Source organism: Symphalangus syndactylus, chromosome 18 (assembly GCF_028878055.3).
Source record: "Symphalangus syndactylus isolate Jambi chromosome 18, NHGRI_mSymSyn1-v2.1_pri, whole genome shotgun sequence".
NCBI lineage: Eukaryota > Metazoa > Chordata > Mammalia > Primates > Hylobatidae > Symphalangus > Symphalangus syndactylus.
Window position 1 is genome coordinate 77,026,582 of NC_072440.2, and position 26,414 is coordinate 77,052,995.

General features: G+C 41.8%; 1 protein-coding gene across 3 annotated transcripts in view; it reads right to left on the reverse strand.

Moving 5' to 3' along the window:
• The window catches only part of SHISA9 (shisa family member 9), a 336,550-nt gene that overhangs the window by 234,156 nt on the left and 75,980 nt on the right, over positions 1–26,414 (reverse strand). The window lies entirely within an intron of this gene.

Here is a 26,414-nt window from a genome sequence, read left to right on the forward strand (position 1 = left end):
TGGAGTGCAGTGGCGCAATCTCGGCTCACTGCAACCTCCGCCTCCTGGCTTCAAGCGATTCTCCTGGCTCAGCCTCCTGAGTAGCTGGGATTATAGGCACATACCACCATGCCCAGCTAATTTTTGTATTTTTAGTAGAGATGGGGTTTCCCCATACTGGTCAGGCTGGTCTTGAACTCCTGACCTCAGGTGATCCACCCACTTCGGCCTCCCAAAATGCTGGGATTACAGGCGTGAGCCACCGGCCTGGCCTGTAACTCATCATTATTTGCTGTTGTTAGTGGTGGTTGCAGGTTGCTTTCATGTCCTCTGCCCTATAATGGGACTTTTCATGCCCACTGAGCAGGTTGAGTTTTTGCACATGGCCAAAACAACTAATTCTAGTAAATACATCAGCATTTGAAAATTTTGGAATCCCAGCGAGCTTAGTAAAACAGTGTAGGAGAGTAGAACAAAGTCTCTGAGGGCAGAGAGATCCAGGTCTAAATCTGGACTTGGCCATTTTCTAACTTATATAACCTGGAGCAAAATAGATCATGTTTTCCCCCTGCCTTCAAACATGTCCATGGTTCCCCAGTGACTTAGGGCTAAAGTTCCAAGTCACTCCCATGGCGTACAAGACCTGCAGGGTCTGACCCTTGCCTACTGCTCTAGACCATTTTGCACCAATCCTCCTCTCTCTCACTCTGTGTCAGCCACACTGGCCTTCTTTCTCCTGAAATCTTTCTCACTTTGAAGTTTCTGCACATGTTGTTCCCTCCAACTGGAATGTGCTCCCCTGGCCAACGCCAACTATTCCTTCAGGTTTCAGCTCAGGATATCATCTTAAGGAAGCTTTTTTTGATGGCCTTCCCATCTCTAATGTTCAGCCTCGTGTCCCTCTTAGATGCATTCACAGCACACTCTAATTTTATTTCTGCAGCATAAATCACTATTGTAATTAAATACTTGTTTGACAATGCAACTTTGAGCCTAACTTCCTACTCCAGCAAGCGCCATGAAGACAGGAACTGGCTGGGCACAGTGGCTCATGCCTGTAATCCTAATAGTTTGGGAGGGCGAGGCAGGCAGATCACCTGAGGTCAGGAGTTCCACACCAGCCTGGCCAACATGATGAAACCTCATCTCTATTAAAAATACAAAAATTAGCCCGGTGCGGTGGTGCCTGTCTGTAATCCCAGCTACTCAGGAGGGTGAGGCAGGAGAATTGCTTGAGCCCAGGGGGCAGAGGTTGCAGTGAGCCAAGATCACACCACTGCACTGCAGCCTGGGCAACAGAGTGAGACTGTCTCAAAAAAAAAGAAGACAGGAACCAACTGACTGTCTCACATTGCAATGCCAGATCCTAGCACAGTATCTGGCATATCAAGTTTTATTAATTAAATAAATGATTATGCGACTTAACTTCCTGGAGCCGTCGCTTGTGGACAACGAGGATAATCATGACTGACTCCTAGGATGGTTGCAGGGACAAGCAGTGAAATTCTGCAGGCTTTTATTACCATGCCTGGCACATGTTAAGGGATCAATAAAAGGTCACTGTTTAGGGATTTAGAGTGTGGTGTTTACAAGCCTGTCTCTGCCAGTTAGTAGCCATGTGACATTAAACATGTGACACTTGTCTGATCATCCAGACTTTTGTGAGAACTAAATGAGATCTTCTATGTAAAGGTCCTGGCATATCATAGGCATTTTATAAGGCACAAGTGTTATTGCTGTAAGTCAGGTCAGTGTTTTCAATCACCAGGGAGTTTTATGAAACACTGATGCCAGGCCCTATTCCAGGCCAATTAAATCCATTTTTCTGGACATAGGTATTTATTTTTTCCAACATTTTTACTATGAAATTTTTAGGCATATATAACAGTTGAAAGATTTTTTACAGTGAACACTCAATACACATGACCTTACTTCTACATTTAACATTTTATAATTTTTAATCACCTATTTATTCATCTACCCTCCCCTCTACCCACTCATCAACCCATATTGATTTTTTATGCATTTCAAAGTAAATTGCAGACACCAGTATATTTTCCCCTAAGTATGTCAGCATGCTTATCGTTTCGTTAACTAGAGTTCAATATCTGTTTACATTCTTTGCTTCTGAGATGAAATTTATTTAGAATGTAAGACACAAATCTTGGGAATACTATTTTATGAGTTTAACATTGCATATACATGAGTATAACATTGCATATCAAGATATAGAACATTTGCATCAGCCCAGAAGGCTTTTTTGCCATTCCTCAGTCAATCTGCATCCCCGTTCCCCAGAACGTTTTGATTTTTTTCTACCATAGATTAGTTTGGGGCACTGCAATTTTAAATTCTTTAGAGGAGATTCTTTGTGAAGCCAACATCCAGAACCAAAGGTCAAGGTAAATGTATCTATCCCAAGGGGTCCCAGGAGAGGGGAAGAAACACCAGGAGTAACAGAAAGGTCCCCCGATCCTTAGTCAATGGAATCTCAGGATTGGCCAGCCAAGGGAGGAGAGGGAGGAGCAGGTCCCCGGACCCTGCCTGCCCCTTATTATTGTGGCTATCTGGAGTCTGTGCCACAAGCCAACAAGAAAGTTGCATCTGAAAAAGAAGCCACCTGGCTGGGCACCGTGCCTGTAATCCCAGCACTTTGGGAGGCCAAGGTGGGCAGATCACCTGATGTCAGGAGTTCGAGACTAGCCTGGCCAACATGGTGAAACCCCCATCTCTACTAAAAACACAAAAATTAGTCAGGCATGGTGGTGGGTACCTGAAGTCCCAGCTACTTGGGAGGGTGAGGCAGGAGAATCGCTTGAACCTGGGACGCGGAGGTTGCAGCAAGCCAAGATTGCGACACTGCACTCCAACCTGGGTGACAGAGCAAGACTCCATCTCAAAAACAAAGAAAGAAAGAAGCAACCCAAGATGAGGGCAGTTGCCTGACCCCTCTCTGGCTATTTTCATCTCCCAGCTGTCCAGGAAAAAGCTTTATTTTTGAAATTATAGCCTCTCAGTCTTATACAGCTTGTTCCAAGTGTCTGAGTTTAGATGCCAAGGGGGTAAATAAGAGTCATAACAATCATAATGGCAGCTGCTCACTCTTGAATGCTTACCATGCACCAGGCACTCTGGGAAGCCATCCCCATGCGTCATTCCCCGTAGCCCTCCTATCAGACACTGTCAGTGCCCCATCAGGCTCCTGGGGACCCCTTCTGCCTGCGGATGTGGATGCTCCTGCTACAGGCTGACACCTGCAATCATCCTTGGGGCCATTGGAGCCACCTTGTCCAGACATTCCAGGGAGTTACTCCTCCCAATCTGCAGTAGCCCAGAGCCAGTGATCAGCTGACATGAAGATAGAAGAGTTTGGCTCCTTTCCTCAAGGTGGAGCAAACTCTGAGATGCAATTTACACTCCAGAGCTGTTCACAGGATCAGTCTGAGGCTAGTCTCTACATAAAACCACGTCGTTGTTTAGTCTCCCCTTCCCTACCCTTGCTTTCCTTATTTCCTCACAGTTTCTCCCAAGGGCAGCTCCCTTAATAAATCACTTGCATAAGAATCTCCAACTCAGGCTTTGTTATCCCATTTTAGAGATGGGGAAATCAGGCCTAGAGAATTGAAGCAGCTTGTCCCCAGTCACCAAGCTAGAACTCAAGGGACCTGAATTTGGTTTCAGGGACGTCTGACTCCAAACCTTTGACTTGAATGCTAAGTGTCCCTAATTCATAGAATAGCCGTGGGAATTAAATGACACTTACACGTAAAAAAAGACTTATAGTGATAGAGAAATATAAGGGAGTCAAATTGTTATTCCCAATAGATGAGAAATTCAAGATCAATGGCAGACTGTTTAGGCTGTTTACCAAAACCCATTTCTCTTTTTCCCATGCACATAGCTAAATAACTACACTTCCCAGCTTCCACTGCACTCTGTGTGGCCATGTGACTAGTTCTGGCCAGTGAAATGTGAGAGAAAGTGATGTTGGACACTTGCGGGAAAGGGCATTGTGGGAAGCAGGAGTGTATCCTCCATGTTCATCTTCCTGCTGGCTTGTAGGAAGGCAACCTTGAGGCACTAACACCACAGTTCCCAAACTATATGTCAACATACCCTGTCAGGGCATCACCATAAACTCACCCTGGTGCCATAGGATATTTTAGGTTTTTGAGGGATACACAGCAACATCTATCAGGCCCCATGCAACCTGTTAGCTCAAGGTAGGTAATTCAGGGCTTCACATTAATCACTATGTTCTTTTCAATGATGTCATATCTTTGCAAAGCTGAGTATTTGGCAGTTGTTAAGATAAAAACCAATTATAGTAGATTCTCATTATCTAGAGTCTGTATTTGTGAATTCACCTACTCACCAAAATGTATTCATAACCCCCCAAATCAATACTCATGTGTTTTCAGAGTCATCTATGAACATGTGCAGAGCAGTCTGAAAAAAGTCCGAACCACACAACGTGCCCATTGTCAGCCAAGGTCAAACAAGGTGTCCCTCTGCCTCCCTGTTTCAGCTCTCAAACTGTAAACAAGTGTCCTTTTCATGGTCTATTTAGTGCCAGGTTTTTTCTATTTTTGTTCTTTCTGTTGGTGATTTTACTGTTTAAAGCAGCCCCCACGTGTAGTGCTGCAGGGCTGTCCAGTCTAGTGTTCCTAAGCATGAGAAGGCTGTGATGTGCCTTATAAAGAAAATACAGGTTAGGTAAGCTTTCTCCAGGCATGAGTTAGAGTGCTACTGGCTGTGAGTTCAGTGTTAATTAACCAATAATATATACCAAATAAGGTGTCTTTAAACAGAAACACACATCAAATACATCAAAATACAGGTTATGTATTGATTGGTTGACAAAAATGTAGTGACTAAGAGCCACAGGAATCCAACCCTGTATTTCTTCTAAGAGCAGTTAGGGATTTGCTAATTCAGTGTTTGTGGTGACTTTAGAAAATATATCTGCCATGAATAATGAGGATCAACTGTACTTTATGAAGATCAATGTAGGCACTGAGTTGTTACAGACATAAATACTCATTAAGTTCTTTGAATCCAACTACTTAAAAATAAGTTATTTTCAGCCTTGGCAAGGCAGTGAGACCTCATCTCTACAAAAAAAAAAAACAAAAAAAATCAAAATTAGTCGAGCATGGGGGCCCATGCCTGTAATCCTAGCTACTCAGGAGACCGAGGTGGGAGGATCGCTTGAGCCAGGAAAGTAGAGATTTCCACGAGCCACGATTGCCCCACTGCACTCCAGCCTGGCCAACAGAGTGAGATCTTGTCTCAAAAATAAATAAATAAGAATAAGTGATTTATTTAGCAGAGGGTGCTATGAAAAACCTCACAAAGACATTAGAGGTACCATGAACTTAAAGAAAGTTTGTGAACCTTTACCCCAAGGGATGGTAGAGCTACATACCAAAAGGAGGCTGAGTCATGAATTACCACATCGGGAAAAGCTGTTTACCAACCAAGAACACCTGCCTTGAAGTGCCACATGAGCAAGAAATAAATGTCAATTGTCTTTGAGACATTACACATATTAGTGCTTATTTTTCTACAGTAGCACAGCATACCTTAACTCATGCATGGTCCCTCCAGGCTCTATGAAGTAAACCTGCTTCCCTATATGTTCCTCTTACTATCAGAGAGAACATGAAACATAGTCCACCAACTAGGCATGCTCAGCTCTAAGAAAATACTATATTTGGGTGGCAGGATACATTATCCCAACAAATATGTACCGAGCATTATTTTGTCTTATGTACAGGTACTGGGGATACAAGAGTGAATAAAATACCGACCCAGTCCATAGTTTTTCTCTTCTGGTGGAAAGGAAGAGACATAATCAAACACAATGTATTCTAGCCTAAGGTCTATATAACACGGTGTCTGGATGAGAAGGCACCGTTTAAGCTGAGTCTTGAAAAATGTAAGCTTGTCAGGCGGATGATTATCTAGAGATATACCCGGCAGAACAAGTTATGTATAAATGTGTGTACACAGAGGGGAAGGGCCTCAGTGAGGGAGCACCATGAAAGGTATTTGGCAAAAGCCATGTGGTGAGGCCAGATGGGAAGTCAGAGTCCAGATGATGAAGGGCCTTAAATTCCAGGTTAAGGCCGGGTATGATGGCTCACACCTGAAATCCCAGCACTTTGGGAGGCTGAGGTGGGCAGATCACCTGAGGTCAGGAGATCGAGACCAGCCTGGCCAACATGGTGAAATACCATCTCTACAAAAATACAAAACTTTGCCAGGCGTGATGGTGGGGCCCTGTAATCTCAGCTACTGGGGAGGCTAAGGTGGGAGAATTGCTCGAAACCGGGAGGTGGAGATGGCAGTGAGCCGAGATCGCACCATTGCACACCAGCTTGGCCAACAGAGTGAGACTCTGTCTAAAAAAAAAATAAAACCCAGGTTAAGCCTAAACTGGAAACATGTCAAATGTCATTAACAGGAGACTATATAGATAATTGCAGTATACTATGGAATACTACTCAGCAATAAAAGGAATGAATTACCAAGACAAACAGCAACATGGAAGAATTCAAAGATGTCCTGCCAAGCAAAAGAAGCCAGGCACAAAGGGCTATATATGTTGTGACTCCGTATACGGGATGTTCAGGACCATGCAAAACTACTCTATAGTGAAAGAAATCAGAACAGTGGTTACCTCTGAGGCATGGGTGGGGCTGAATGAGAAGAAGCATGAGGGAATTTGAGGGGTGATGAAAATGCTTTTCCTCTTGATAGAGGAGTTGGTTGCAGGGCTATATGCATCTTTCAAAACTTATTGATTTATATACTTAAGATATGTGCATTTCACTGTATGTAAATTATACTGATGAAAACAAGTTCTAGCCTAAGGATTTGGCAGTTGGGGGCTGCAGAAGTGAATTTCATGCAAGCTGAGTAGTTTTATTCCCCAGAGGACTTGGGTGCCTTATATAAAGTTAATTTTGGCAGCCATCTTTTTCAAATTTTCTTAGTCACGAAACTTTTTTAAAATTAAAATATTATTCACCATTCCAAAATACCAGACCTAAAGGAAGTGGTTCTGTTTGAAGTACAGATAAGATATTAAAGGCCCCTGGGAGGCTCTACCCTCAAGGTCTCCCCTTCAACTCTATGGGACCCTTGAGACACATCCAAAGACCCTAAGGACCCATAGATCCTAGGTTAAAAACCACTGATCCAACGGAGCCAGGAGGACTCCTGAGTTCAGTTGCACAGTTGAACACTGCACAAATCCAGACTACGATATGAATCGTAGGAGTGGAGATGTGCAATGTAGTCACCCTGGGGACCATGCTGGTAAAGTGGGCAAGTAAGCAAGTCAAACTGACCTGGGAAAGATGATAAGTGGTAACAAGCACTCAGCCAGAGCATCAGGCTCAGGAGGGTGTGATGGGGGCCTGTGCCAAACTGAGGAACACAGCCCTGTTTAAAGGGGACAGCTGCTACTCACCTCCAGCTGATGGTTGCTACGTGGGAAAATGGGCTTGGCACTGCCAGATCTTCACATTTTTTTTCTTCAAGAGAAGCCAAAAATCTGGATCTTATATAAAGCCTCTCGGTTTTTCAATGCTGGAAATTAATTTAATTTGAAAAAAACACATTGTGTAGCTCAAATCAAACATATCTGCCAGAAAAATCCACCTTCTAGGCCACCAATTTCCAACTTTTGGTTGTAGACTGTCATCAAAAAGCATCTGAGCTTTTGGCAACAGATAAAAAGAGGCACGTGTACATCACCCCTTTGTGTCCTGGATCCAGAAAACTGAGCTGTCTGCTTTCTGAGAGCAAAGAGACTTCATTTACACCCTCCTTCAATTTCCAGGGAATTATGCAACAAGCATTACCAGGGACATGGACACAAACCACAACTCAAGAAGCACCATCAGAGCCGTGGGTACGTCCATGCTTTGGCCAATGATGTGCCGGAGTGACCACTATTATGAAAGCAGGAATTTCAAGACTTTCGTACACACATCTCGACCTCAAGCCTCTCAATATAGGCACCACTTAAATGGACAAATGAGATAAAACTGCCTAATTAAAATCATCCGAAGGCAGAATTTTCTTTATAAATAAATAACTAGAAATGAGTGCAAACAGGTTTTGATCTTATTGTCTTAAAATCTTTCTATTGTAGGATTACTTTGAGAATTCCTCTAAGGCTTAGGGACCTTAAGAGTGGGAAGGTGGAAGGAAATTCAGAAGCCAAGCACATCCTTTCTGCTGGGCTGAATGCCAGATGAACATTCAAAAGACACTCTCGTTTGGATTTGAGACATCCCTCCTTAGGCCCATGTCTCTCAAAGTGTGGTCTATAGAACCCCACCATTGAATCACCAAGAAGAATCTTAAAATGTAAATTCTTGAGTTCCACCAGATGCCTATTGAGTCAGCCTCTCCATAAGTGTGGCCAAGGCACCTGCTTTCTCAGCAAGCATCAATACCCATTAAAGTTCAAGAAGTACCAGCCCAAATAGCTAAAAAGAATGAACAAGACCTGCTCTTTGACAGCTCAGTGGGGAGACTGTAGTCAATAATAACTTAATTGTACATTTTAAACTAATTAAAAGAGTGTAAATGAATTGTTTGTAATGCAAAAGAGAAATGCTTGAGGGGATGGATTCCCCATTTACCTTGATGTGATTTTTACACCTTGCACATGTTTCAAACTATCTCATGTACCCCATAAATAAAGACACCTACTATGTACCCATAAAAAGTAAAAGTTTAAAAAAATTAATTTTTTTATTTTAAAAAAAGAAACACTGACCCAAATAAGCTTATCCACTCCTGTGGCTTTGAATATTGTTTACATGCAATAAAAAAGCATATCTTTAGCACAGAACTCTCTTGTGAGCCCAAAACACATACATTCATCTGTGGACTTGATATCTCCACTTGGGCACTCACAGGTATCTCAGATTCACAAGACTAAAACTCAATTCTTGATCTTCTTAATCATAGTAAATGGGACCTCTATCTACCCAGCTTTCTATGCCAAAGATACAGACATCCTTGCCACCTCCATTTTCCTCACCCATCACATCATATACCTGACCATGACCAACGGATTTCACCAGTCCTACCTTCATTAGACTCAGTTTTTGCTGCAGTAGCAAACAACCCTGAAATCTTAGTGGTTGGATACCACAGTGAGTCAACTACAGTTCTGCTGGGCTTATTCTCAGAATGTAGGTCAAATTCAGGTCCTCACCACCTGTTTCCTACTTCCAGAAGTCAGGCTGAAGGACCACTCACCACCACTACCACCACCATGAATCTGGGGCTTGTCATTCTCATGGCAAGTAACAGGAACACAAGAAGCCAGTGGACACATACAAGGCCTCTGAAAGCCTCTGCTCAGTTCTGCTCATATTACAATCACCAAAGCACGTCATGGGGCTAAGCCCAGCATCAGTGGAGTAAGGAAGTGTCTTTCAACAGAGAGGAGAAAGAATATGTGCTGAACAATGACAGCCTCAGTGACCTCCAAAACATATTCCAGGTCCATCCACTTCTCTCCGCTTCCGTGGCTCACACTCTGGTCCAAGTCACCATCGTCTCTCAACTGGATGTCTACAACAGCCTTCCAACGACTATCCCTGGCTCCCTCGGCCCTTCCAATCTGCCTACACAGCAGCCAACATGACCTTTTCACAACTTCTGTTTCCAATGGATTCCCATTTCATTCAGGAAAGACCCTAATTCCATATCCTGATCTCTAAAACCTTACAGAAGCTTTCCCCTATCTCTCTAGCTCCGGGGTTTTTAGCCAGGTGTCTATAAACCTCCATAGGGTCTCTGACTTCATTTTCTCCACTTTCCCCTCTCCCTCCTGTTGCAGCCACACTGGCCTGCCTTCAGGTCCCCCAACTCTCTTCCCTCTTTCCTGTCCCCCAGCCATTCCCTCTGCCTGGATGCCATTCCCTCCACCTGGAACCCCCTTCCCACTATCCTTACTACCTGGGCTTCCTCCTATTCACCTTCCAGATCTCAACTTAACATTCTCTTGCTCAGAATGGCCTTTTGTGATTGTCTAGTCTCAATGGACTCCTCATAATAGTCTCTTAACCTGTGTTTACTACAAATTGAAATTATAAGTGGGTACTTACAATATCAGCTTGATGTGTGCCTCCTGCTACAGGGTAAACTCCATGCAGGCAGGGTCTGAATCTATTTTGCCCACTACCAAGTCACTAGCATTGAACACAGTGCACATGGTAGATACTCAATAATTGGTTGTTGAACAAATGCCAAGCTTTCTTTTACTGGGCACCTAGGGGTTTTTTATGTTATTTTAGTTTATCATCATGCCTGCTCTAGATGTATTGATTCAAGGAAACTGAAGCTCAGAAAGGTAGAATGAAGCACCTAAAGTCACACCACTAGGAAAAACCGAGACCAGATACAAATCCAGTTGTATTTACTTCCAGAGTCCATGCAATTAACTACTGTGTTATGTTGCTGGTTCTAGAGGAAACTCAAAGGTAATTTCTCAGGATTTGAAACAAAACTTGTCATGGCCCTGTTCTTTACAACCAAACCCAGCCTCAAAAATAAGGAGAAAATCAAACCCTTATTTCAAATCTGAACGTTTTATATCTGAGGGTAGGTGCCTGGGACCCTCACGGATGGGCCGATGCTACCCATTCTCCTCTCTACCCAACCTCTACCATGAAACGTGTCATCTCTTTTAGAGAAGGAGGTATAAATACACACCAAAAAATTAACTGTCTTTAAAATCCAAGATGGAAATGAAGAGTATGTCCCAAGGCGGTGTGTGCCAAATGGTTTGTACAGACAATCCTACACTAGAAGTTTGATGTAATCTTCCTATGCCTCAATTTTCCCAGTTATAAAATGGGGTGATAATACTAGCATCTACCTCATAGCACTGTGGGAAAGAATCCAAGAGATAAAGCATGTGAAGTGCTCAGTCATTGCCTAGTACATGGTGAGCATTCAGTAAATGTTACCATCTCTGTAATGCATGCCCTTTGAAACATGCAAGACACCACTTGTCATTTTCTGAAAGCAAAAATGACAGAGTGGCACATGTCAACCCTACAGTTACAAAAGTGAGGAAGAAAACTCTGTGATAAAATTGTGGAAAACAGCCTTTTGTTGTGGCTGAAAGAACACTGGCCTCTGAGGCAGAAAAACTGGAATCTAGACCAGATTCTGGCTCTTATCTTGTGACCTGAGGCAATTTTGGTATTTTTGTTTTGGGGTTTTTTTTCTTTTCTTTTTTTTTTTCTTTTTTTTGAGACAGAGTCTTACTCTGTCGCCCAGGCTGGAGTCCAGTGGCACGATCTCGGCTCACTGCAACCTCTGCCTCCCGGGTTCAAGCGATTCTTCTGCCTCAGCCTCCTGAGTAGCTGGGATTACAAGAGTGTGCCACCACATCTAGTTGATTTTTTTTTTTTTTTTTTTTTTTTTTTTTTTTTTTTAGTAGAGGCGGGGTTTCATCATGTTGGCCAGGCTGGTCTCAAACACCTGAACTCAAGTGATCCACCTGCCTCGGCCTCCCAAAGTGCTGGGGATTACAGGCATGAGGCATCACACCCAGCCCTGAGGCAAGTTTTTCCTTTCTGCAAGACTTGGTTTTCTTGTCTGAAGACAAAGGTGTTAAGAATGCTATTTCTCAAACTTATCAGTGTTAAACTTATCATCAAATTTATCATTATCCTACTACCTTGATAGTTGTTATTATGAAATATCTATGTATCTCCCATACTATTACTTATTTAATATTTTTAAATTATATTCATTTCTTCAACAAAATACTTGTTGAGCACCTATGTGCTGGGTACTCTTCTAGACACTGAGGCAAGTTACAGATGACTTTTTTTAAAACTTAATATCTATTTTAGTGTCATCGTAAGCAACAATGTCCATGAACCCATTGGATGGATAAGCCAAGAATATATTTTTTTCTAATGTACATAAAAATAAATGCATGACTATTAAAAGGAAAAGGATCTATCAGTATCCACTTATCATCTTGGTGGTACCTGAATGATACAAGGTGGATGCTTTTGAACACACGGGCTTGGATCATATCTAAGATCCCTTGTGACTCTTAAAATTATGCCATTCTGAATTCCTCTGAAGAAAAGATTGACTCAGCTCATCTTCCTCTCTTCCAACCCACTCTGATAGAGCAACGAACAGAGTGACGTCAATTGAGTAATTATTCAGCAATTGCAATAACTTGTTTTCTGAGCCTGAGACTAGGGCCTTGTCAGTTCAAGAACATGCTTGAACTTCTTAGTTCTCTGTTTTCAATTCACACTCCAAACTTCAGGTACTTTCATAGCCTTCTCTTCAGTAAAACGGGACGTTTGTTTACATCCAGGCGACGGTGTTTTCATCTTCAAAGAATGTATCGACTTTAAACGACCTCTCTATATCTGACAGAGGAAAGGCTCCAAAATAATAATAATCATCATCATCATCCTACTAGACAGCTCTTACCAAACAATGTTTAGTAGGTTTTGCATAATGAGTCGAAAATGTATGTTCTGAGTTGCCTTTGAAATACAAAAAAGATCTGAAAGGGAAAACTTTCCCACCAATCAATTAAAATCCCTTACAACTTCAGTAGAAAAATGGTTAAGGGGCATGAACTACTAATTCACAGAAAAAATACAAACGATGAATAAGCATATAAAAAGGTATTTAACTCCTTAATAATCAAAGAGAATACCAATTAAAACAACAAGAGAGCAGAGGGTTTTTTTTCCAAATTAACGAAGGCTTATAATAATTTTTCATGCTAGCAAGACTGAGGTGAAATAAGTTCTGTTCTTGGAAGAATAATATTTCTACATTTCTGGAAAGCAATTTGATATTGTGTTTCAAGATCTTTCAAAGAAGTTATAATCTTTGAGTTAGTAATTCCCTTCTAGCAATCAATCCTAAGAAAACCATAGAAAAGCTATTGGTGAAACATGTTTGGTTTAATGCGCAGAGATGTTCATCATGATGGTATATCTAAGAATGGGGTTTCTCAACCACAGTACTATTGACACTTGGGGCTAGACAATTAGTTCTTTGTTATGGGGCCTGCCCACTACATTGTGGGATGTATACCAGCATCCCTGGTCTCTGCTCACTAGATGCCGATAGCACCACCCCCATCCACCTCCAGTTATGATAATCGAAATGGTCTTCAGACATTGCCACATGTACCCCCGGAGGCAAAACCTGCATTGAGAATTGCTGATCCAAGAGCAAAACTTGTAAACCTCCTAAATGTCCAAGTATAATAAAATGGTTAAATAATTCATGATGTGAATCAACACCACAGTGAGATACCATCTCATGCCAGAATGGTGATTATTAAAAAGTCAAAACACAACAGATGCTGGTGAGGTTGCTGAGAAAAAGAACGCTTTTACACTATTGGTGGGAGTGTAAATTTGTTCAACCATTGTGGAAGACAGTGTGGCGATTCCTCAAAGACCTAGAGGCAGAAATACCATTTGGCCTAGCAATCCTGTTATTGGGTATATACCCAAAGGAATATAAGTCATTTGATTATAAAGATAGATGCACATGTATGTTCACTGCTGCACTATTCATCCAATAGCAAAGACATGGAATCAACCCAAATGCCCATCAATGACAGACTGGATAAAGAAAATGTGGTACATGTACACAATGGGATACTGTGCAGCCATAAAAAAGAAATGAGATCACGTCCTGTGCAGGGACATGGATGGAGCTGGAAGCCATCATCCCCAGCAAACTGACACAGGAACAGAAAACCAAACACTGCATGTTCTCACTTATAAGTGGGAGTTGAATGATGAGGACACATGAACACAGGGAGGGGAACAACACATGCCAGGGTCCATCAGGAGGGGTGCAAGGGGAGAGCATCAGGAAGAATAGCTAATGCATGCTTGGCATCACACGCAGGTGACGGGATGATCCAGGTAGCAAATCACCATGGCACACGTTTACCTGTATAACAAACTGCACATCCTACACATGTACCCCTGAACGTAAAGCAAAAGTCAAAGAAAAATAATAATAATTCATGGTGTGTTCATATGATAGAATATTATATATTAGTCTAAAATGTTACTTTTAATGAGTAATTAATGACATGGAAACCTAATCATAATAAAAATGGTATGTGACAAAAAGCAAAGAATAAAATTATTTAAGTAGACATATATTCTTAGAAAAAACAGGCTGGGCCAGGAGTGGTGGCTCAGTCCCAAACCTTTCCAGCTAAAAATGATGCACCCATGTCAATGGCTGAAAAGAACAGAAGAAAATCCAAAGAGCCACACTCATAAAAAATTAACGAGTTTGGCCAGAAGCAGTGGCTCATGCCTGTAATCTTAACATCCTGGGAGGCTGTGGCGGGCAGATCACTTGAGGTCAGGAGTTCGAGACCAGCCTGGCTAACATGATGAAACCCCATCTCTACTAAAAATACAAAAATTAGCCAGCTGGGGTGGTGCACACCCGTAATCCCAGCTACTCGGGAGGCTGAGGCAGGAGAATCACTTGAACCCGGGAGGCAGAGGTCAGGCACTCCAGCCTGACGTCGTCAAACACACAAAAAACAAAAAAACAGCCTAAAAGGAAACAAAGCAAATCCCTATTGTAATTATCTTTAGGTGGTAAAAGAAGCAGTTTTCATTTCTGTTTCAAAGCATCTACTGGTTCTATAAGCTCAGGGAATGGATCTTTAGTCTGAAAACCCTCACTTTAAGTTTCAGCAATGCCACTTTCTAGCTCTTACCTTATCTTCTGAGTTGCTGTGGCTCCATCTACAAAACACAGATAACCGTGTGCTTATTGCAAAGAGTGGTAAACAGTAAATAGAATTATGCACATAAAATGCCTAGCAAGGTGTTGGCAGGTTGTAAATACTCAGGTGAATACTTACAACAGGTGAATTTCATTAACAAGTACTCCTTTTTTAAAATTTTTTATTTTTTCTTAGAAAACAAATACAGGCCAGGCACAGTGGCTCACACCTGTAATCCCAGCACTTTAGGAGGCCAAGGCAGGTGGATCACTTGAGGTCAGGGGTTCAAGACCAGCCTGGCCAACATGGTGAAACCCTGTCTCTACTAAAAACACAAAAATAGTTGGGCATGGTGGCGGGGCACCTATAATCTCAGCTACTCGGGTGGCTGAGGCAGGAGAATCGCTTGAATTGGGGAGACAGAAGTTGCAGTGAGCTGAAATCGTGCCACTGCACTCTAGCCTTGGTGACAGAGTGAGAGGCTGTCTCAAAAACAAAACAAAACAAACAACAACAACAACAACAAAATATAAGAAAACAAATACAAAACACCAAGCCAGAAGGAGCTTGTCCATTTTCTCTGGGGAGAGACCCTGCCTGAGAATGAGTGATCGCGGATGTTTGGAGGTTTGGCACTGGGCAGAACTCTGTTAGTGGTAGAATGAAGACAGAGATGAAAAATTCACCTGGGAGAAGGTGACGACCTGTGGGAGAATGTTATTTGAATTGGACAGGCTGGCGAGTAAGCTTCAAGTCAAGCGTATTGACGTGTCAACAGCCATGAAGAATTTAACTGCCTAACAATTTAAACTACCAGCAAAGGGCCTTCCAAAGAGGCACTGGGAATTTGATCTGGAAATGTCACAGAGCCTGTTGTGGTCCATCTGGACTGGAGCCTAGAGAGACAGGAGTCTCAGGGCATTGCTGCCTTTGGGATATGGTGAAGAATCTGGAGACCCGGCTTCAGGGTCTTGCTGTCTCGTCCTGCATGTTCTTTTTCCTCTTTGGGTATCTGACTATTGGTGTATTTAAAGAAGTAGCATAGCTTAGTATCCAAGAATAGGAACACTGGACACCACCCCCTGGGGTGAATTATGGCTTCTTTACATACTAGCTATTGTAACCCTGAGCAAGTTACTTATTTCATGGATGGAAGCCTCCATTGCTGCCTCTACAAGGACAGCTGAATCTATACTACACAAAATGTTTAGCATCATGCCTGGTAGTACCTAGCAAGTACTCAACAAAATGGCAGCTCTAATTGCTTTTTCTTTTTTCTTTTTTTTTTTTTTAAGTTCTGGGATACATGTGCAGAACGTGCAGGTTTGTTTTATAGGTAAATGTGTGCCATGGTGGTTTGCTGCACCTATCAGCTCTAGGTATAAAGCCCCACATGCGTTAGCTATTTATCTTGATGCTCTCCCTCCGCCAGCTTCCCTGACAGGCCCTGGTGTGTGCTATTCCCCTCCCCGTGTCCATGGGGACATCTTTAGCCCCATCAAGACTTCTTGGTTTTTCCAGGGCTCAACACAACACTCTGACTGCAATTCTCTTCTCCCTTCAGCATTGATTTACCTGTGCCAGTTCCTCAGTAGATACTGGGAATATTGAGATGACCAGGAAACAGTCCCTGTCCTCCTCTGCAGTGGAGAAGACAGATATGGAAGAGACAGCTACATTTCACTCAGGTGTGATATCATCTCATGAGAAGAGGAAGAAGTACCCTGTCATGGTGAAGGGCTCAGGCACTTGAGCCAGACTGGCTGGTTTTAACTTCAGATCTTGCAAACCACATGAACCTGGGCAGGTTCCTTTACCCCTCTAAGCCTCAGTATTTTCATCTTTAAATTAGGGATAATGGTTGCACTTCTTCTCCTTCATAGAATTGTTAGGACTAAATAAGAGAAAACCCTCAGAACCATGGCTGGTGCAGTTAGTGTTTCCTAAATGTCAGCTGTTACCACTATTAAATTCTGGGAAGCTAGGTGTATGGATTCTAGAAAGACAGTCTGATTACCTGACCCTGCAGAGGGTGGGATCTTCCCCGTGGGATTCAGCCATCCCCTCCAATATCCAGTTTGAAAAGACCTCTGAGCTCATGACCTCACCACAGCTGAATTCCCTTCAACACCACCACACGGGTCCAGAGGAAACTTCCTTGAGAATCAAGATGGACATTTCCGTTATTTTAATTACCTCCCCACAAAACACAAAATACCTGTGGCTGTAAAGAGTAATTCGTTCGTTTTCTAAATGGAAATGAAACTCCAAAACTTCTAAAAACAATACTTCACCCTCATCTCCCCAACTACACACAAATAGCAAACAAGAAAGCAAGAAGGGAAGGAAGGAAAGAAGAAGAGAAAGAGGAAGAACAAAGAAAAAAGGAGGAGAAAGAAGCCGGTAGAGAAAGAGAAAGAAAAGGAGGAAGGAAGGAAGGAAGGAAGGAAGGAAGGAAGGAAGGAAGGAAGGAGCAAAAGAGGGAGAAAGAGGAGGGGGAAGAAGGGAATGAGAAAGGAAAAAAGAAAAGAAGGAAGGGAGGAAGAAGGAAGGAAGGAGAGAAAGAGGAAGAAGGGTAGGAGAAAGGAAAAAGAAAATGAGGAATGAAGGGAGGAAGGAAGAAGGAAGGAAGGAGGGAGGGAGGGAGGGAAGGAAGGAAGGAAGGAAGGAAGGAAGGAAGGAAGGAAGGAAGGAAGGAGAGAATGAAGGAAGGAAGGGAGGGAGGAAGGGAGGGAGGGAGGAAGGAAGGAAGATGTTTAACAAGCGCAGGAAAAAATGAGGAAAGAGCCATGGTCAAGGCAAGATTCTCTGAGGATGAACAGGGGCTGGAACACCTGAGCACACTCTCATCTGACCTCACCTGACAGAGCAGACAGGTAACAGGTGACAGGTGTCTTTTCTGTGACTCTTCCACCTGAACACCTGCTTGCAGAAGCTCCCTCAGGTCATTTTGGGTGATTCTCAAGTTGAGTGGACTCATGGTCTCATGGTGATGTCCAACAGAAGCCAATTATTTCTTTTCCCTGGCATGAATCTGGACATTTGGGCACACAAAAGTGTTTGAGGGTTTTGTTGAACAAGGGAAGCATTGTGAGGGCAGAGAGAAACACCACCACTACATGGTAGATTTAGCCCAGCTTGCCGTTCATGATTCCAGACACACACACACACACACAGAGAGAGAGAGAGAGAAAGAGAGAGAGAGAGAGAGAGAGAGAGACACTTTTCATGTAACCCTCTGTAGGGCTACTTAAAGGGGTGATAGAAATATTTAACAATCTGACGAATCAGAATGGACCCTTGACCATAACTTTGGAGAAGGTTCTCAAATTCCCCTGTTAGTACCCCTTTAGTTTAAAAATCATGGGAGAGTTTAGTGGATCTGAGGTGAGGACCAGGGTAGCAGGCAAGCACTTGGGGCACTTGATTATTTTCTTATGGAAAGTATTTCAGGCCAAGCGCAGTGGCTCACTCCTGTAATTGCAGCATGTTGGAAGGCTGAGGTAGTAGGATTGCTTGAGGCCAGGAGCTTGAGATCAGCTTGGGCAACACAGCAAGATGCCACCTCTACAAAAAGTAAAAAATATATATATTAGTAAGGTGTGATGGCATGCACCTCGTTGTGGTCCCAGCTACTCAGGAGGCTGATGTGGGAGGATTATTTGAGCCCAGGAGTCTGAGACTGCAGTGAGCTATGATCATACCACTTCACTCCAGGCTAGGTGACAACAAAGACCCTGTGTCCAAAGGAAAAAAAGAAAGTATTTCAATATTTTAATATCCACTATGGAAATACTTGTACATACCAGCTATCTTCAATGGGGTTCTGTAGAAGTAGATCCTTAAAAGAGGGTTTGTATATGAGTGATTTATTTAAAAACTACTCCCAGTTATGAAAAAAAAAATACAGTAAAGAAGCAGGTGACACAGCACATAGAAAGGAAGGAAGCTCTGAAGGGTGGGGACTTTAATCAAAGTCCCACAAATGGTAGCATCAATCTTATCCTACAGGGGTGCTCTGGAGTGTAAGTTGGCCCCACTGCTGGCCTGGTCTTAGGTGAGAGAGCAGGGTTCTCATATTTGTGCACACAGTAGTCATGAGTTCAGAGTTGTCCTGGAAGCAGGATACAAACTCTCAGGAATTTCTGGCTCTTTATATACAGAAAAAGCAGCTCCAGTATCCAGAAAAGTCCTCAGAGAAAGAGCCACTGGCACTGGCTGTTGGAAGCAAAAGCACAGGAAAGTCAAAGATTGCAGACCAGAAAAATGGTGAAAGGGTTCCAGGAGATCTGGGTGGAAGGCCAACATTGTCAAAATACCAGCTGTTTGTCATCCCAAACCCTTAGGGAAGAAATGCAGACAAATGATGACATCTTAGCGTGGGGCCCCTCCTCTGGTGCTCAACATTACTTTCATTAGGTAATTCACTTCTGGATGAGCTCCTTGCCTCCAGTCTCAGCCCCTTCAGTGCCAAATAGTAACAAGAGTTAAAATGTAATAGAGTGCCCACAGCGTGCCAGGGAACAGGCAGATGATTTGTCCAGCCTCACAAGTTTTCAAGATGGTCATATTCTTCTCTTTTCACAGATGCACAAACTGAGACTCAACAAGTTTCAGAAACTTGGAGAAGAGTTCACCAGAAATAAGCGATAACAGAGAAATTCCAAGAAATCCCAGATCTGCAGAGCCAGTATTCTTTCCAACACCCTCTCCCATCCAACACCTCTTCCATTTATTTATTTATTTTTCGTTGACAGATAAAAAGTGTAGATATTTGTGGTGTACAACATAATGCTTTGATAGATACATACAAAACACCACCTCCTTTTGATGGAAACGGGGCCCAGAAGCAGATCCTGAGATGAGGATTAATGCACAATTCATGTAATATATAACAGTATTCACGAAGTGCTCAGAGGATAAACCAATGAGGGAATGGGTTCAGGGGCAGGACAGGGAAGGGAACTAAACTGAGCAAGGGACAATTTCAGGGCAAGTCTCAGCCTCAGCCTAATCCCATCTGGAACTCTGGGCATACATTAGGCTTCAGAGTTTGTTCCAACTGGAGGCAAGAGAACTGGGCTCTTCTATGCCTGCACCCTTTAGGCACCTCTGGCCGTACAGACTTACTCCCATATAGGGTGGCTCCAGCAGCCCACCAGAATCCTTCAAAAAGTCACAGAGAAGCAAAGCCCACAGAAGCATGCCAAGGAAATCAGAGGATGCCAAAGGAATCAGAGGCTATCTGGAGAACACACAGGCAGGACTCATCAGGACACCCACGGTTCTTATCAAAGCCCAGTAGCTCTTTCCAAAACCCTAGGTTTTAAACCCCAAGAACCAATTTTCCTTCTGTCTGAGGAGAAAAAGCATCCTTTCCTGATATTCTGAAGATCACCTCAAGAACCACTTACAAGAGCCGATTACTGATTTAAACACAGCTCTGATCTAAAGAAAGTGCTCCTCCCACCTCTAGAGAGAGAGATGTCATCGAGTAACTTGCCCCTGGATATTCAGCTTTGTTCACACAATATCAGTAAATAGAAGAGAATTTGACTATTCATAGAACTTCAGCAAACTGAGCTCATATTTGGGGGTAAAGTAAAAGACAGCTGAAATTTAATGTGAAATCCTCTGCAAGGAAGATGATTTTATACATTACAAGGGCTTCAATTTTTACACAGCAAATACTGAATGTACCTTTCATTTCTTTCTGGCACTCAGCACCTCCTCTGCTGATTTCTTTGATACTACAGGCTCCAAGATAAAGGAAGCTTAAAGAGGTGGGGATGAGTGTACTGGCCATGGAGTGTCAAGGGAAAATTGGTAGGAAGGCCAGGGGCCCCTGGGCTGAAAAACCTGGGATTACATGTATGCCAGCTCCCATATGAAGAGCCCCAGATGGACTGGAACTCCAAAATCAATGTTAAGAAGCAAGTATTTATATTTTTTAAAAAAAACACCAACAGCCAGTCTCAAAAAAAAAAAAAAAAAAAAAACAAAAACCACTCTCTGCTCTCTGACTCCACATAAGAAAAAATAACATTTACTGAGTCCCTACTATGTGTTGGGTACAGTGCTGAATGCTTTCCCTGCATTTTCTGACAGTTAACTCACAGAGAATATCTCTGAGGGACAAATATTCCCATTTTCCAGAGAGAGAGAAACTGAGGTTCCAAGAGGTTGAAGAAATTTTCCAAGCTCACACAGCTTGAAAGTGGCAGGATAAGGATTCAAAACTTGTCCTCCAAGCCACTCCCCGCTGCCACAAGCCACATGAGCTCTGTCTCAGCTTCGCTCTCTGGGCCTATTATATTCTGAATGCTTCTCTCTGCAGCCTGGCTTTTCCTGCCTCAGCAGGCTTGCAGAATGAAAAAATGGTCACCCCAAACCTGGTTCTAAATGGCACCCAGAGAAAAACACCACATAGGAGATTTGAGCCTACCCTTATCAATAGTTACATTCAATAGCACCCAATACCACCTCACAAGAGTAGCTGTGTCTTTTGGTTCAAATTCTCAAATAGCCTAATTGGCTTCTTACATCTTCATCTAAGATGATGGGGATGGAGAAGATTTCACCTTATAGAATCAGGACAGCTAGAAGTGAGTGTGTGAGTAAGGAAACTGACAGCTACCTATAATGTCCTCATTTATTTATGCAACACTGTTTATTAAGTATCTTATTCTTTCCAGGTACCAGGGCTTTACAGATGAAGAAATTATTATACCTGCCCACTCACAATGCCTGGAATAGACACATAAGTAAACCATCACCATGCTGTGGCTGAGAGAAACAACGAGTGCTGCCGTCTTGCAAAAAACTAAACCTGGTCTAGCCTAGCAAGATAAGGGAGATGTTCTGGAGATGGTGTCTCACGAACCCAGTCTGAATGATAAGTTGGCCTGACCTATCATACAAAAGTACCATGCATGCCTTGCTGGGGGACTTCAGGGAATTGGGTAAAAAGGGAGGATAGAGAATGTAAAGGAGAATGCCAGAAACTGAGATTAAAAAGGTAAGCAAGGGCCAGTTTGTGAATGACTTTCTGCACTAAGAAAAGAAGTGTAATCATTTTCTTGAGAGGCAATATACTCTAGTGTAGTGCTGTCCAACAGAACCTTCTGAGATGATGGAAGTGTCCTAAATCTTTCCTGTCCACTATGGCAATCACTAGCTGTGCACTTGGCATATGGCTAGTGTGACAGATAAACTAAATTTTTAATTTTATTTAATGTTAACCAATTTAAATGTAAATGGCCACATGTGGCTAGTAGCTACCATATTGGATGGCCGAATCCAGCAGTTAAGCTGTGAGCTCTTGAGGCAGAAGTGATATTGGCTCCCTCTCCAGCTGGCTGTATGACTCAGAGGAAGTTCCTTAACCTCTCTGTACCTCAGTGTTTCCATTCGTAAAGTAGTGCCTGGCGTATAGTAATCGCATTGAATGACCATAAGTCTAGTTTGAAAGTTGATGGGGAGCTCTTGTTTGTAACAAAGTACCACAGACTGGGTGGCTTAAATAACAGAAATGTATGTTCTCACAATTCCAGAGGTTAGAAGTTTAAGATCAAGATACCAGCAGGGTTGGTTTCCTCTGAGGTCTCTCTTCTTGACTTGTAGATAGCCACCTTTTCTCCATTATCTTCACACATAATGTGAATTTTTCCCTTTGTGCATTTCTGTGTCCTGATCTCCTCTTCTTATAAGGATACCAGTCATACGGGGTTAGAGTCCACCCATATGACCTCATTTGACCTTAATTACCTCGTTAAAGACCCTGTCTCCAAATATAGTCACATTGTGAGATACTGGCAGTTAGGACTTCAACATATGAATTGTGGGCGCGAAGACACAATTCAGCCTGTAACGAAGACCCAGGGGATTAAAAATCGAGATGGCCAGTTCTCTGATCATGATGCTGAACTGGCTACACTGCTGGCTTCCTCCACCATAATCAATCTTGAAGGAATTTCCAGGAAAGCAGAGGACCTGTGGTAAACTACTGGAGTGGCTGGGTGTTGATTTGGACTGGGATGGGGAGGATAGCTTGAATCTGAGGCAGAAGCTGCCCAGTAAGGCTGTGAAAGGATAAAATGGAATAGGAGTTTAGAGGGGGTTGAAGGAGTATGGCTTTGTATGCTCCCCTGCCATTGCCCTGGGGCAAACAGTGCCTGCCGCTATGGCCCAACTGAGAACTCTGCTCCAAACGCTGCCAGGGATAAAATCAGGGCTGGGTAAAACTTCTGGGTTTGTGAGTGATCGACTGTGGGTTTTTGGGATCTGGGGCTCCCCATCCTAGGAGTCACCTACCCCCTAGCCCCTGAGCTCACTTGGGCTGACTTGGGGCTCTGGCCTTTGCCCATCCACATTGCCCATCAGAGCAGCCGAATACCTCCAGGATAAAGTGAGCTCACAAACCACAATAACAAGATAATTGAGGACTACAATCATTTTAAAAGAAAAACAACACATTGCGTTACAGATTCCAACAGAAGCAAAAATATTAGAACAGATGGGCTTAAGTTTTTTTAATTAGCCTTTTATTAAACATGTTAAAGAAGGAAGGAAAGATATTAACAATATAAAGCAGGAATAAGAAAATATTTAAAAGAACCAATTTGAAATATCAGGCATGAAAAATATAATGGTTGAAATAAAAAACACAATGAATGGATAACGGACACAAAATGGATACAGCTAAAGAATGAATTAATCAACTGGAAGACAAGATTCAGGAACTCTTCCAGAGGAAGAAGTCATAACCAAAAAAACAGAAAAAAAATTAAAGTTAAATTATATGGAGTATAGAAGAGAAACACTAACATCAAAATAATAAGACTCCCAGAAAGAGAAATAAAAGTAGAAGCAGTAAATATTTTAAGAAATAATGGGTACAAATTTCTCAGATTTTAAAAAAGTTCCAAAAGAGAAATTTAAAAAAAAACATATTTAGACACATTGTACTGAAAGTTCAGAAACTATTAAAAACAAAGGAACTTCTAAAAGCATCCATGGAGAAAGAGCAAATCAAATTTTTAAAAAGAAAGAAATTATATTGATGTCAGAATTTTTTCACCAGCAATACTAGATGCAAGAATACATGAAGTAATATTTTCAAATAATCAAATGAGAAAAATAGAACTTAACATATTATATCCAATTAAGCTGTCATTCAAATATAAAAGTACAATAAAAATATTTTCAGAAGTATGAGACCTCAAAGATTTGCCATAGAAAGCCCCAAATTAAAACCACTTTTGAATAAATTACATGAATAAGAGGAGAGACATACAGAGGAGATGGTACCAGATGTACAGATGCATGTAATTAAATGCCTTGGTAAAGTTTGATGCTGTCTTTAAAGAGTAGCTAAGACCAAATTTTTAAAAGATCATAAAAAGGGAAATTATATCTATAAAAGCACAGGATTAAAAGTCGCAAGAGCCTACTCAAAGTGTGGTTCCTTGCATCAGTAGCCTCAGCCTCACTTGACCTTGTAAAAATACAGGAACTTAAAACCCACTCACAACCTACTGAAAAAGACTGTGCATTTAATATGATCCCCAGGAGATGTGAATGCACATTAAAGTTTGAGAATAGATAATATCAACCTAACAGAAGTGGTAGTAAAGAAGGAAGAGAAAAAAAGGGATGGGAGAGCACGCTAACTTCTTATTTTATTAGAGGGAAGATACAGGCATCTATTTTTGAGAAGAAAACAAGGATGAAAAATTTAAAAAGTGAAACAGATGGAAATAAATTTAAATGGATAAACAGCAGTCAAAACAAGTGTACCACAGCAACACACAACATTATAGATAAATCTTAGTAAGTGAGGAAAAAAAAGAAAAGAAAATTCCAAAGGATAATATACAGCACGATCCATCATAAAATTAAAAAGCAAGCAACATAAAAATATACACACTCAAGACTATAAGAGAAGCAATACAGATATCAAAAGGAAAACAAGTAAATGATGAACCAAGACTGATGGTAGAAAACTATGTGGTTAGAAGCATATTATTGTCAATATTCTAGCTTTCATTTGGAGCATGGGCTCACAGGTGCTTATCACATTATTAAAAATAATGAACTATAAGTATTAAATATAATTAACTAGACAAAAGCAAGTCCTGCATGGAATGATGGAAGTATATCATAAACCAAGAATCATAATTACTCCAGTTTTGTGTCCCTAAGGTTAAAAAAAAAAAACACTTCAGCACCAGGCACAATGTCTTGCATATGCAGATACTCGAAAAATGTTTCTGGAATTAATCATTACTTTGACAACAATGTAAGGATCTATCAGAGTGAGATCAGGCAAAGACTAGCAGAGAGTGTGTGGCTGTAAACCATGCAAGAATTGCCGAAGGCAGGAGTGTTGGGAACAAGCAAGGAGAGGGTGGTGTCTGAAGGTTTAATGCAATGTAGAATCCACAGGACTCGATGACTGATTAGATGTGGAGACTGGGAGGAGAGATGAGTCAAAGTGTATAACGAGGATCTGGGATCCCAAAAACAGATCATGAGCCATTCCATGTCTCACTGTTTTGTTCCCCCAACATTTCATTATGGAAACTTCTCCAGATACAGAAAATTTTAAAGAACTGTATGGTGAACACATACATACTAACCATCTAGATTCTACAATTACTACTTGGATGTATTTTCTCTCACACACATCTATCCTTCTATCCATCCCTCCAGCCACTCATCAATCCATACATTTTTAAGGAAGGGGTTCTGTTACATTGCAATGGGAAGAAAACAAATTTCAAGGAAAATATCTCATCTCCTTAAACATAGAAACCAAATGGTCTACGATGATGTCAAGCCATATCCTCATCCAAGGTGATAAGACACTGCTTCAAAATACTTCTTTGGGGCTATTTATCACATCATTCACATTAATATTAAGTGGGTTACTTTGGAAGCAAATATTGATGTCCTTAGTTGTTGTTTATGGGAGTTTTATGGAAGTAGTAATGTGCATCACTGGTAGCTGCTCTGCAGTTTGGAAACGCACTCATTGCCTAATATTTCAAATTATTTACCATATACATGGAGAATAATTACATTCTGCATGCTTCAAATAATATTCAGACGTCAGTTACAATCAACATCTACTCCTTGGGTTATGTAGTACTCTTCCTTCTCTATATAAATCGGCAATCATAATTTGATGAAACAGGGCTGCACTTACAAAAATTCTTTCCCAAGGGAGACTAGAAGTCATGCTTATTTCTTCCAGAATTAACAGCAAGCTGTTGGATGATTCTATACCATGTCAGCGGTGCCATTTTGGTAGATGATGGTAGGGTCTATACCGGGGTCAAATTCAGGTTTCCATTTAATTTTCTGGAGAAAAGCATCCCATTGTTGTGTCATCTGCCTATTTCCAAGTACTCCCTTTCTGTTTGTTTCTCTTGCCTGTCTTTGCACCAACTAGTCCCTCTGCAAACATCCTACCTCTCTCCCATCCTTATTCACCCACTTCGCTTCTCATTCTTTTTTTCTCATGCATTCTTTTTTTTAAATTTTAAGTTTGAAGGTACATGTGCAGGATGTGCAGTTTTGCTACATAGGTGAATGTGTGTCATGGTGGTTTGCTGCACAAATCATCTCA